The sequence below is a fragment of the Arvicola amphibius genome, chromosome 3 (assembly GCF_903992535.2).
Source record: "Arvicola amphibius chromosome 3, mArvAmp1.2, whole genome shotgun sequence".
In the NCBI taxonomy this organism is placed as follows: domain Eukaryota; kingdom Metazoa; phylum Chordata; class Mammalia; order Rodentia; family Cricetidae; genus Arvicola; species Arvicola amphibius.
The window spans coordinates 57,866,170-57,879,991 of record NC_052049.1 but is presented as its reverse complement, the minus strand read 5'-3'; positions in this window follow the sequence as shown (position 1 = coordinate 57,879,991).

Below are 13,822 nucleotides of genomic sequence, written 5' to 3'. Positions count from 1 at the left end.
CTCCCCCCTCCCTCCCCTCCTCCTCCCCCTTCCCTCCCCTCCTTCTCCCCCTTCCCTCCCCTCCCCTCCACCCATACCTCCCCTCCCTCCCTCTCAAGGCCAAGGAGCCATCAGGGTTCCCCATTCTATGCTAAGACCAGGGTCCTCCCAACTCCCCCCTGGTCCAGGAAGGTGATCGACCAAGCTGAGAAGGCTCCCACAGAGCCCGTCCATGCAGAAGAATCAGAGCCCAGAGCCATTGTCCCTTGCTTCCCAGTCAGCCCCCCTCTGTTGGCCACATTCAGAGAGAAGGGCTTGGTCGCATGATCCATCAGTCCCATTCCAACTGGAGTTGGTGATCTCCCATTAGTTCTGTCCCACCGTCTCCATGAGTGAATGCACCCCTCTCGTTCCTGACTTTCTCCCCCATGTTCTCGCTCCTTCTGCTCCTCATCAGGACCTTGGGAGCTCAGTCCAGTGCTCCAATGCGGGGCTCAGCACAAGGCAAGTTTTTTAAGTGTCTGCAGTCCTCAGGGGACAATAGATCTAGTTATGAAGCACGTCCTAATATATATTCTATATATCAAAATTATACAGCAAAATGAAAAGTCATCTTCCTGATCATTCATAGATGTATGTGCCCATAAGACTGAGATGTAATCATGATATTGCATACACATTACATAAAAATACATGGTAATGGGAAGATACCATAGCTGTTATTGCCCAAGTGAAGTTACAGATGAAAGCAACAGTTTTCAGAGTCAGTGGTCCTCAAGCCTTGCTAGCGGGGTACCCTTGAATACTTCCTCTGGTGAATTGGCATCCAAATAATCAATTTCTATAAGCTGTAATTGTGTCATGGCCCACAACAGCTCATGATAAATGCTCCTGGCAATCACCCAGGAACAGATGAGTGTTTCTCTGCTACTTTGAGTCATCCACACTCTCGTAAGTAACTGTTACTCATGCTCCTGTAAATAGCCCCAATGAACTCCATACTTTTTCAAATTGGACTTCTAGGGAATACTTCTGTTGTCAGTGTCCTGTAAGAGTAAATATGTTGTTAGAGATCCTGGTGGATTCCAGCAGAATCATCGCAGGTAACCGAGGGAACTGGGTCTCTAATGAGGTTTGTAGTCACATTTGTAGAAGAAATAAGAGCAGCCTCTGAAAGAAGCGTAAAGGTAAATTTATTACAGTTTAAAGGAAAAGCCGCAAAGCAGACAAGCTGTCAATCCCAGCAACCACCCAGAGGAGGGAGTTAGACCCTGGGAAGTGAGGAAAAAGCTGTTCTGCTGGAGTTAGAGCATTGTGGAAGTGAGCCACAGGGTGGACAAGCAGCCGCACACAGGTAGGAGATCCTGGAGAACAAGTGAAGCCCCAAAGTGTTGGGACTCTTTAAGGGGCATTAGGTTTCTCTAACCATTCAGGAAAGAAGGCAGCCTTATGAAGTTGCATGGCTGAGATTCTATAAGCAACTGAACTATAAGGAGAAGGAATTCTGAGAGGGGAAAGTACATTATCTTATTAAATAAACAATTATCCCTCCATTTCTTCAGTATTCCCTAAGATGAACTTACCTTCATTAGGATTGGTCCCATCTTCTATTGACAAAATGACAAACAGAATGTCCTCTTGATGGAGGAAAAGATAGCATGTCTTTAGCCGGAGGTAAAGTCGACTCTTTTCTGTAAGAAATAGATGTTTGTTTGTTTGTTTGTTCCCTGGAAAGAAAAAGTCACACAACACAGATACAAATTTCTGTTATTCATAAGGCACTCATTCTGTGTTATTTTTCTTATGGTACTACCAATGGACTAAAACATTGCCTGGCAGATACTGTTATAAATACTACTTGACAAGCAATGGCTCGTTTGATAGTGCAACTGCAAAACAGGTAGACACTGACCATCTGCATTTTAGAAACGAGAAACTAAGGAAAAGAACAGTTCAGCAACTTGTCATATATCACAGTGTGTTAAGAGATGAAGTCCATATTTGATCCACAGATTTGGGCTCAAGAACTCAAGCTCTTTGCCATTGTATGGTGTTACAGAACCCTTAGTAACTGCCAGTCTTCACCTTTATCACAATGGTCTCCTTTGGTTTCTCGAATATTCTACTTTCTGTTACTTTCTCATGTTTTCATATGCTTTCCTAGTGGAGGGAGATCAGCTGACTGAGGTTTTAATGTGATCATTCTAGTATTTCTGACAAGAATAAACCAAGGTGGAATGAAAATGGAACCATATAAAGGTTTACACAGAAAGTTTATACCTATATAAATTTATTTTTATTATAAGAAAATTTGATCTGAAAGATGGCTACTGTTGAAAAAAAACTAAGTACTGGAGTTTAGGACCTGCTGTCTCTATCAGGATCCCATTAAGTTAGAAATTGATTTCACTTCCCACATTGCAGGTGGTTGTGTAAGGTGCTTTAGAACTGAGAAGTGCACACTATAAAGCTCAGTGGGCAGTGCTGCAAATCATGGAGGATGTTTCACCAGGACCTACTACACAGACAATCTTCCTCCAGGCAGACACACCTCTAGACACATAGACACCTCTGGACAGACACACCTTCAGACACATACAATTCCAGACACACACAATTCCAGACACACAGACCTCCAGACACACCTCCAGACAAATACACCTCCAGTCACACCTGCAGACAGACACACCTCCAGACACACACACCTCCAGACACACCTCTAGACAGACACTCCTTTCATCTCTTTAGCTTTGTTGTTGTCAGTGAGTCTGCTGAAGGATCTACAGCTTCAGATAGACAAATCAAATCAAAGTCCAGTGGACAAACTTCAAAGTCTGGGAAGCAAATTTTTTTTTCGGCAAAACACGTGCACTTTTATTGGAAAGCATTTTAATACAGCATGGTAGAGTGTTTATAGAACACTTCCGGATATAGTGAACTAATCAGATGAAATATTTTTATTATTTTTTTATTAAAAATTTCCGCCTCCTCCTTGCCTCCTCCCTGCCTCCTCCCCGCCTCCTCCCAGCCTCCCATTTCCCTCCTCCTCCCCCCATACTCCCCACTTTCTTTTTCCTCCCTCTCCAGTCCTAAGAGCAGTAAGTGGAATTGCTGGGTCCTGGGGTAGGTTGATCCCAAATTTCCTGAGAAACCGCCACACTGCTTTGGGAAGCAAATTTTTTATATAAACATATATAAATACTCACACATTTATACCATATTATGCAACTTGTCCTACATTATTTTGTAGTATTCTGTAGTCATAGAGTATGCATTTAGTACAGTATGCTGTGTAGGCATGAACTATGGATGGCCATCCATTGTTCTAATGGGACTTTTTTTTCACTTTAAAAAATGCAATCAAATCTTATAAAATACTAATAACCTACCTGTCTCAAGAGTCCAATTTCATATCCTTTCAGTAATCACTATTTCAGCTGCAGATTACAGCACTGGAATCCTCACAGTAGTGATTCTGTGAGGAAGGTTAAATATTAATACACTTGTGAGAAAAATAATTCTCTTCCTTCCTTGCATTCAGCACTTCCACTCAGTTATTCATCCTGAGTATATGAGGCTAATGTACATAGACCAAATGAAATTAGAAATATTAGCATGTTAATACCAAATGATGAAACAATCATTCTTACAGCTAGATTGAACTCTCTGTGTGTTTCTGTCTCTCTGTCTCTGTCTCTCTGTCTCTGTCTCTGTCTCTCTCTCTCTCTCTCTTACTCTGGTTAATTATTGAGTTTCAATTTTTAATATGAACTGACTCTAATCAGCTTCATTTGTATTTTAAATAATTGCTGTTTAATATTGTATTATGCATTACACAGATATTCACAGAGAATCCAATTACCTGCTACTTTAAATTACAGGCGCCCAGTAATTAGCTTCTGCCTTAGAAGCCACAATGGAACAGATTCAAGTTAGTAAAAACTTGGAATAACTATTGCCACCAGTTTAGAATGAGTAAATTTTAGAATCATCCAATGTGTATTTAGTATATTTCTCTACAAGAATTAATGGAATTCCTGTTTAACCTTTCTGAGGCTCTCTCATGTGCACTAAAGAAAGAACGAAGTCCAGGTGGAAGGCATGGATCCCAGGTAAGAGGATTCCATTGGTAACCTACTTCGAAACACCTTTGATCCAGACAAAAATCGCTTTCAAAAGCTTTCAGAATAGAATCTGAAGACCTCTGTGACCTCCAAGGCTTTGTTGGGATGGCTCTCAAACCTGCTGTGTGGTAGCATCACTCTTGGGGCTACAGTTTAGACTCTGAGAGGCAATGATGGGATGAGGAGGAATGACAGTGTCTAGCATGAGACTATGCTGTAGATTGGCCAAGTGTGGCAATGGTTTAGACCACTGCCTGACATGATTGCTTCTAGCTGAATTGGCGGTGAGGATATCAGAACTGCATGTGATCAGATTCTTCAGGTTCAGAGCTGTGGGAACTTGGCCCCAGAAAAGTTAATAAGTACCCGTGGGAAATGAGAGTGAAGATCAGAACTCCAAGACGTTTAAAGCACGTTTTACCTTCCAGCAGCAGCAGCACCACCTGGGAACTCGTTAAATCTGAGGAACCTCAGACCATCCCTGACCTCTGCATCAGAAACCGCATTTTAACAAGATCCCAGGGTGACTGGGGGGCACAGCTGCGATGCACTACTCTGGGGCAAACTTGTCTGCAAATTGGAAGCACTTAGAGGAACTCTATTAAAAGCACGTTTGATAAGCTGAGCAGGTGGCTCTCACTTCTCACTTCAGCATATGAGGGCTATTTTGAATTTTTTTTACAGTGTTTGTAAGAGGCTTTAAGGAAAAGAATTGGTATCAGGCAAAGGTTTGTGAAACACCTTTGGCCTTACCTACTGCTCTCTGCTCTGGCACAGTCTCATTGCGATCACAATAATGAGTCTGATTGTTGCTTACATCTATACTGAGGACTTCACAGCACCCCTAACTTTTACAGAGGCCCCTGGTTCTTCTTGGGTAGAGAGTCCCATAATGCTCTGCTCAGTTTCCAATAGTCATCAAAGAGCCAAAGTCTGTCCATTTTCTTTGACCTTTTCTGTTTAACTTTAGGTCATGTTTTGTCCTATTTGCCCGGGAGCACAGCACTGAATAAGACTTGGTTCATTCTAATGGTTTTGTTGCCTCCCACATGAACTGATGCACGGGTTAGACCTCTGCCTCTTCACTCAACATCAAGTGTCAAATAAAGACACTTTAGTTTCTTTAATTTCAACTCACATTGAAATTAATTCCCAGAAAATGATTCCTAAAACGTACCTCTTCCTACTCTATTAGACAATGCCAAACTGCTGCTGCTTTCTGTGAGGAAAATGTTTCTCCCAGGCCATGTCTTGGGAATCTATTAGATGATCATGAGAGGGACTGGTCCTATGTTTTCCTGATTTCAGTCAGGTCTTCTGCTCTCAGCCACACCTCTGCTGCCTCTTACCTGTGGGCTGGCAAAGGTGTCTTTTCCTCCACACTAGCAACTGATGCTTATGTTGTATGGGGAGAATCTTTCCAGTGTGCTTAGACTCTGAGCTCAGCCTCAGCGTTTAAGCAAGAAGCTGGGATATGCGAAAACAGATGTCCACAGAAAGTGGTGTTTGTACGTCTGCATAGTATACATCTACTTCGAAAATAACAGATGACAATGCTTTAAAAAATATTTTTGAAAGTCCTTACTTGCATGTCTTGTTTGAATGCAGGTCTTCCTTTCTGTCCACTTACTACTAACTTGTACTCACAACCAATTTCTAGTTTCCAAGGAAACTTCCTTTTCTTGAAATGTCTTTAATCTTGAGACAGTGAGTACATGTATTCAGTGTGTCAGCATAGATTATGATGGGTCTGGTCATGCCATTTCTGAGTGGCTAAAAATGTCAACATTTCAGGAACATTACTAAAATCTAGGCTGTTTTGTTTTCATGGCAGTCTAATAAAATGTGAAATGAATCTAAGAAACAAAATAAAGCAATTCCTGAATTGTGGTCTTTTAAGAGAGGTTTCTGTCCTACCTGGTCCTGCAGTCGTTCAGTCCCAAAGAAACATACAGAGGTCTACAATATAAACTGGTTGGCCTATTAGCTCAGGCTTCTAATTAACTCTTTCTTACAACTTAAATTAGCCCATAATTCTTGCACCTTTATCAGTGAGGTGTTCTCATCTTGCTTCCTTTGTGTCTGGTCTCCTCTGTATCAACTGCAGACTCAGTCTTTCCTCTTCCCAGAATTCTCCTGTTCTGCTCACCTCACCTATACTTCCTGCCTGGTTACTGGCCAATCAGCATTTTATTAAACCAGTACAACTTACAAAACTTTACAGGGTAAAAGACTATTGTCCCACAGCACCTTCCCCCGCCACCTTTTTTCAAAACAAGAACTCTAAATCTAATCTCCTTTGTTTACCTTTTTTTCCTGACAATTATCCATAACAACTTGCAACCAACATACCAACATTATAGACAAAGACAAACATCCCTAATCCATTTGGGGGGATTGTGGGCACAGTTTCCTAGGCTATTTCCTGCTGACTGGGAGTACTGATAATCTATGGGGACCTAAAGAAAACTGAGAATTATGATTAAGTCTGGACTGGAGTATTCTGTGAGGTTTGATCATTTCAGCCAACAGTCTTGAAACTGTTCTAGATGTAGAACTTAGACAACTGGACCATCTGTTCCTATCAAAGATTTCTCAAGGGGGTCTTCCTTGATCAAACTTGATTTTTCTTAACCCAGAATGAATGCACATTTCTTAAGGAAACAAAAGCAAAACCTCTTCTCCAAAGTAGCATATCTTTTGACTTAAATTTTAAAGTCAAGGCACTTTCAAAATATATATGTTGGATTAATACAGCAATATTTATAATCAAATGTCTTTTAGCAGCTCTTGTTCCTTCCTGAGCCATCAAACAATTCAAAAATAACATACAGTATCCAGATTCTCTGTGTATTTTCCATCTTTACGTGTCTTTATTTTAAACTCTATTTCTTTTATTTTTCCTCTTGGTTTTTTGGGACATGGTTTTCTGTGTATCTTTGGCTGTTCTGGATCTCACTCTATAGACCAGGCTGTCCTTGAACTCACAGATATCTGCCTGACTCTGCCTCCCAGGTGGTGAGATTAAAGGTGTGTGCCACTACAGTGGTCTTCACTCAAAAGATGTTTGCAGAATAGATAAAAATCTGAGTGAATGAAGCTGTGTTTATGCTATTGTTTCATAAACCTAAACATAAATATCTGCCTAAGTGTTATAAAGATAGCTTAGCATAGTCCAGAAATCTTTACTGGATTTTCCCTGAAAGTAAATGTTAGGTTGTTTTATGCAATATGTACTTATTTCAAAACTTTACATATCCATATATTATTTTGGATAGTGCTAGAATACACAAGATAAATATACCAGTTTTTACTTCAGATACTATAATGCAGACTTTAAAATTCCATTCATTTATTTTTTAAAATCTCTAGGTCATATTTTAATGGATGCATGGATCTTTGACCATATCTTGCTGGAAAACAAGCAATCTATTCTCTGGCCAAATATTTACTTTGCTGAACTGGAAAACTGTGAAAGACATGATGTTCTGGAATTCAGCATAAAATTAAAATCATAATTTTTTGCAATTTAGACAGATATTGATGAACCTGTATTTTTCTAAACATTTCTTTCAAAAAGGTATTTCAGAAACCCCAATACTCTAATTTTTGTTTGCTAAAGCATTTGATGGAGGAGGGTCATCTGTCTATGTGTTACTTTCATTGGTTAATAAAGAAACTGCCTTGGCCCTTTAATACAACAGAAAATTAGTAGGCAGAGTAAACAGAACAGGATGCTGGGAAGAAGGCAATGAGGCAGTCGCCATGCCTCTCTTCTCTAAGACGTACACAGGTTAAGATCTTTCTTGGTAAGCCACCACCTCGTGGTGCTACACAGATTACTAAATATGGGTTAAAGCAAGATGTGAGAATTAGCCAATAAGAGGCTGAAACTAATGGGCCAGGCAGTGTTTAAATGAATACAGTTTCCGTGTAATTATTTTGGGTAAAGCTAGCCAGGTGGCGGGAAGCAGCCGGCTGCTCCTATCACTACAAGCATTAAGCTTCTTATTTAGGTGACATGCAAGCATGGAGGCATATTCCAGGACAAGATGACAAGAGACAAGTAAGATTGTCCTTCATTTCTGATGCTGACAGCAAGTAGAACTGTTCAAATAACAATGCATACTGTTTTCTACTATCTGTCACAAAGAGGTGAGCAGTATTTTGTACTTTCAGTATTATATTTAAACACCATCCCATTAATGCCCATGCCTGCATGTTCTCCCATTACTGAAGGAGTTTTAACTGAAAATATTCATGAGCAGTATGGCCACTTTCCAGCAGTGCATACCAGTTTGTTGGATGCTTCGCAACTTTGGAGAGTCATAAGATTTTCTTTATTCTGTTTCCTTACAGGTAAGGAGACGTGACAATCCCTCTGGCATTAGCATTAAGAGAAGTGATTTAGTAATGTATTTAAGAAGTATTTATTGAGTGTCTGCTACATGCCATGCACCATTGCAGGTGTTAGAAACCTGGTGACATGCAGAACAGAAGAGGTCCTGTGTTCACAGATGACATGTTCTTGTAACAAAAAACAGACTGCAGCACACTTAGGAGAAGGCCTGGCACTCAGTAAATAGCTCCTTCTACACGTAGTTATTCAGTCCAGACCAGAGCTACATGAGTTCAAAATAGTCATCAAATGCAAATCTCTTCAATGTTGGCATCCCAATTTGTACTTTACTGTAATTTTTCTGTAAGTTTAGCAATGAATAGGTATTACCGGAGCAGTAAATTCAAAATAGCAACAAAAAAGAGCAATGACATAACTCAATATACATCTAACACTGTTTCGTGGTGTTAAGCAGAGGAGTTATGACTTAGGTAAGCATTCCCTAAACATTATTTGCCCACAGTGTTTTTAGGGGAGATGCAGACTTCCCGGTGCTCACACATTGGCCTATTCCTTGTCCATTATTTCTCTTGTGCTTTGATCTGGTCTCTGTTCCAGAACCTACTCCTGTGTAGAAAGGCATGTCTGGTTTGTTGTTTGTTTGTTTGTTTGTTGTTTTCAAGCCCTCATTTAACAAAATACAATCCTAATTTTATTTAGCTCTTCTCTACTCAGATACTTCCAAGCCCCTATGAGATTTGCTCTGTTGGTAACAAGCTTTGAGTGTTCCTTGATTATTTATCTATGTAGGGTGCTCATGATAGAATTTATGGCTTTGCAGGTACCAAGTACACACTATACTACTGAAATACATCAGAATTCCTTGTCTCTTGCTTTTCTCTATAAGCTGTCTCCTTATGCAAATGCTCTATGATATCTCTGTTTTCCCAACCTTCATAGAAGAGACCACATACTTAATGATTTTCTTCTCCTTCTGCAGAGCAATGCTAAATCCCTTTGCCTACTTTTTAAGAATCATTTTTGTCTTATTTTTATTGAGAAGTCCATACATGCTCATAATTTCCATACGTGATTACAATGAGACTAATAGAACAACCTCACGGTTTTGAGGAAAGAGTGCTCACTGGGTTTCTGGGGACTGGTAGCTTAGACTGGGCTGAATCACACCTTTAAAAAGCAGGCATGACAATTAATGGCTACTGTGGGAGGAGGTGTGTTTCCTTATGGTTGTGGTCTCTGTGATAGTACCCATGCTCCAAAGGATGATCCTATATTCCTGCACATACAGACTGCATCACGTGTACTCCATGGGATTTAAAACAAAAATAGCAAAAGGATTTTGGAGAGAAATGATGGGGAAGAAGATAGGGAATTGTCTAGATGGTAAGAAACTAGTGGTGGGCTTGATCAAATGCCTTCATTAGACTGCAGCATTCTTTCCAGCTCTCCACACACCAATGTGAGAGTATAGTCCATCATTTAATGTTGAAAAATATAATGTAGTTAAGATTTAATGAAACTATCTTGGGCACTAAGGAAACATGATGAGTTTAAACACAACTAAATACAGAACTACTTAAAACTGTACAATCTATTAGACTAGATCCAGAATCCTTGAGCCCTTCTCAGGTATTTCCTAGCTGTTTCTCATGATTTCAGCACACCTTCATGATGGTACTCAACTGTCTTCACTCTTCAACATGGGAAGACCTGACCGTAACTTTCCGTTCTCTGGTTTCAATGCCCCATCAAGAGAAAGTGTACTAATGTAAAAGTTTGAACCAAAGGAGAGACATGCTGTGTGAGGCTAGAATTTCTAACTTAGTGTGACGGTCACACATGCAATCCCAACACTTGAGACTGAGATAGGAAGTTGCAATTGTTACGAGCCTGGGTTACAAAGGACACCTTACTTCACAGACAAGAGAAGAGAGTCAATAGCAGCAAACAGAGTCAGGGTCTCCCTAAGTTCACCCCCAAGAAACACACAATGCAGAAGACCCAGGAGTCTCCTTTTTCTAGTTCTTTCCACCTGTGGACTTGTTCTAAGACACAGCAAGTTTAGAGGCCCCTCAGATTCCACGTGGTTTCCCCAAACATAAAGGACACTATTGTTTTAAAAAGACAAATGCCTCCAATGATTTAAAATGGTGACTTCACCCCTTGTTCTCCTAACATTATGAACAGCCATAAAATTTCAAAAATACCAGGAATTAATCTCAGAAAAAAATTATTGTCCACATAATGTAATTTTCCTATTCTTTTCTTTGCTCCCAATTACAAAACAAATGTTGAAACCTGAGCTTGGCTGTGGTCTCCAGATGAGGAGTACCATGATTTGTTTATTAACTCTAAGCCCGAGGACACAGAATTAGGACTAGCCAGTCAGGTAATTATCCATGGCTGAGGCCGAAAAAGATGGCTTACAGCTTTAATAACCACATGGCTAGAAGGGAGGCCTGCTAGATTAAAGGAAGGGAAGAAGGATGAGAGAGAATAATAACTGGGGGAGGATTAAAATGACCAAATTTCACTATTTATAGATATGAAACTGCCAGAGGAAAAGAAAAACCCAAAGTCGTAAATTCCTAAAAGGACACAATAAACTGCTAGGGGAGACATCTGAGGGGATGAGTGTAGAGACGCCCAAAGCAAGGCAGTTTACCCATCTATTGATGGGTAGGCACTAACTCATGCCATACTCTTCCCGAAGAAAAGAACCAGAGATCTCTGATCTTTGGTAGAGTAAGGACAAGAGGGTCACTGTATATGTTGGTCAGCTGCTCTAGAGAAAATGGTAAACTCGTGGTTCAGTGGGTGACCTGTCTCAAAGGAATATGACAAAGAGTTATAGAGCAGGGTACCCGATGTCCCCTCTGGCCTCCATATGCCTCCTGCAACTTGTGCATATACCACACAAACCACACACACACACACACACACACACACACACACACACGGCTTTTTAAAAATGTATAATGCAACAGAAACTGCTAAAAATTAATATAGTTTAGTGATTGATTGTATAATGGTGTTAGGTTAGATGGAAAAGAACTCAGCCTACAAGTCTTGCAAACTGATAGGTGGAGCCATAGCTTGAAGTTTGCCTCCTCTGAAACACTAGCTGATAAACAATTGCTGTTGTGTCAGTGTTAAGAGGTGGAATTACTGGAAAGCGTTTAGAGCTACCTTTAGGCCTTTAGGTTAGGAGGATGGGCTACTCCTGTTATGATTAGTGGCTTTACACAGAGAGAAAGATTCAAGCTAGCAAGTTGTTCTATCTCATAATGTAACTGATGCTCTCCCCCTGACTCTAGGAAGACCCCAAGTCTAGCATCATGGACATCTCAGCCTTTGGAACCATGAGCTAACAACCCTCTATTAGATACCCAGTAGATAATTTTCAGCTATACAGCAAGAAAAATTATCAGAAAATTGGCTAAGGACAGGGTTGGATAATAATTTATTCTGAAGCAAAGGCTTAGCATTTCTGTGAGATTCAACCATCTGGAACCAGAAGCCATAGTACAAAGAGTATTGAAGATGTGGTTTTGAACAATATCGAGCACAGATGAAAAGAGAACATGGAGATGGTCAGGAATAAAGGCTTTCACAACATCTGAGAAGTCTTTTCCCTTCCCACTGCGGCGTCCTAATCGTCTCCCTAAGCCTGGCTGTAACTCCACCCGTAAGGACAGAAACTCCAACAGTCCATTTGTAACAGTCCTGCTTTCCCATAGTTCCTAGACCACAGGAAGTACTTCTGGTTATTAACTAGATGTTCAGGTCCATCTGACTAAAGAACATGAGAGATCTGGGAACGAAGGAAATTTTTAGAGCAAATCATGCTGAAACGACCTCTCAACTAAAAGTCTCATGTCACTCACTTGGACATGTGAACTTCCTTCTTCCAGGTAGGGAGTGCTGGGGAATTGCATCTTCTCTTTCTTTTCAGTTTTCAAATTCACCCTACTTTCTGCATTTAAAGGGTTGTCAGAAATAATCACTTTTATCATACTGCTTTATTCCATTATCTCTGCAGTGAATATCTTTCTTTTTTTCTTGGGAAGCCACAGGCTCATTCAAAGACTGAAAAGTACAATCACTTTGTGGTAGGTAAACATATGCTACCAATGTGGTCCATAGACAACCTGAGAGTCCTATAAAGACTGCAGAGCGCATTGGTCACCAAAGCAGGCCTTTGGTACCCAAGAAGTACCTCACCATGCTACAAGGGATTTATGGGCATATAGAGCCAAGCAACTTCCCAAAGTTCAGATTCACAAATAAGCCCATGGCCATGCACATGGTAGGCTGTTTATCACTGAGCTAGATCCTATTTCCAAGATGAGTGACTCTATGTCAGTATGACAAATCTTTTTCAAGTCATGGCTCATGACAAAAAAGAACACAACCCCACTGCACCATCAACAGAAAGGCAGTTCAAAATAAGCCGTGAGAGTTAAATGTGGCAAAGGGGGCTTCATAAATTGGGTAGTACCATCTAATAAAACTAGCCAGGTGGCCGGGAGCCAGGCAGCAGGAATGCAGCCTGCTGCTCCCATCACTACAGAATGGTGCCCACACATGGATAACTGAATCCACAGAAAGCTTGGGAAAGAATAGAGTAAAGCATGTTTTCTTGGTAGCAGCAATTTCTTGGGTCTGCTCTGCTTGCTAGAGGCAAGAAAACACTCTCATCTAAAAGAGGCTTCCTGACTCAGCTTTAGCTGCAAAACCCTGCAGCTCTTTTAAGAGGTCCTGCCATGAAACACTTAAATGGTGTTGATGAAAATTAGCTGTAAGCTTTTCGGTTTTCGGCCATAGCAGGAAGAAATTCCATTGTTCTGGTCTGTCCTGCCAGGGCAAACTCTGACTTTTTCAGGCAGGCGGTCCGGCTGACTATGGTCTGTGAGCAGAATGCTCCAGCTTGCTTGCTGGCAAGTACCTTGAAATGCCATAGAGTTGTGGCAATAAAAATGGCTACAGCCGGTACCTCTGCCATGAGGCTGGAAAGCTAAGGAATGGGCTGGATCTAGCTGTCAAAGTCACAGCTTTAGTCCTACTGATATTGTTTGGTAAATTAAAGACTCATGTGGTCACAAAAAGAGAGATATACAGTAAAAAAAGATTCAAAGTCAAAGAAAACGTCTAAATGGTTTACAGTGTGTTAAAAATATATGCAGGCTAAAGGTTAAAGTTCTTAAAAGTAAAAAAAAAAAAACAAAGAAAAAAGAAAGAGAAAAGTTGGGTGTGCTGGTACACACCTTTAATCCCAACACTTGGGAAGTAGAGGTAGATTGACCTCTGTGACTTCAAGGTGTGGCAGGACACACCTTTAATCCCAATGCCTTGGAGG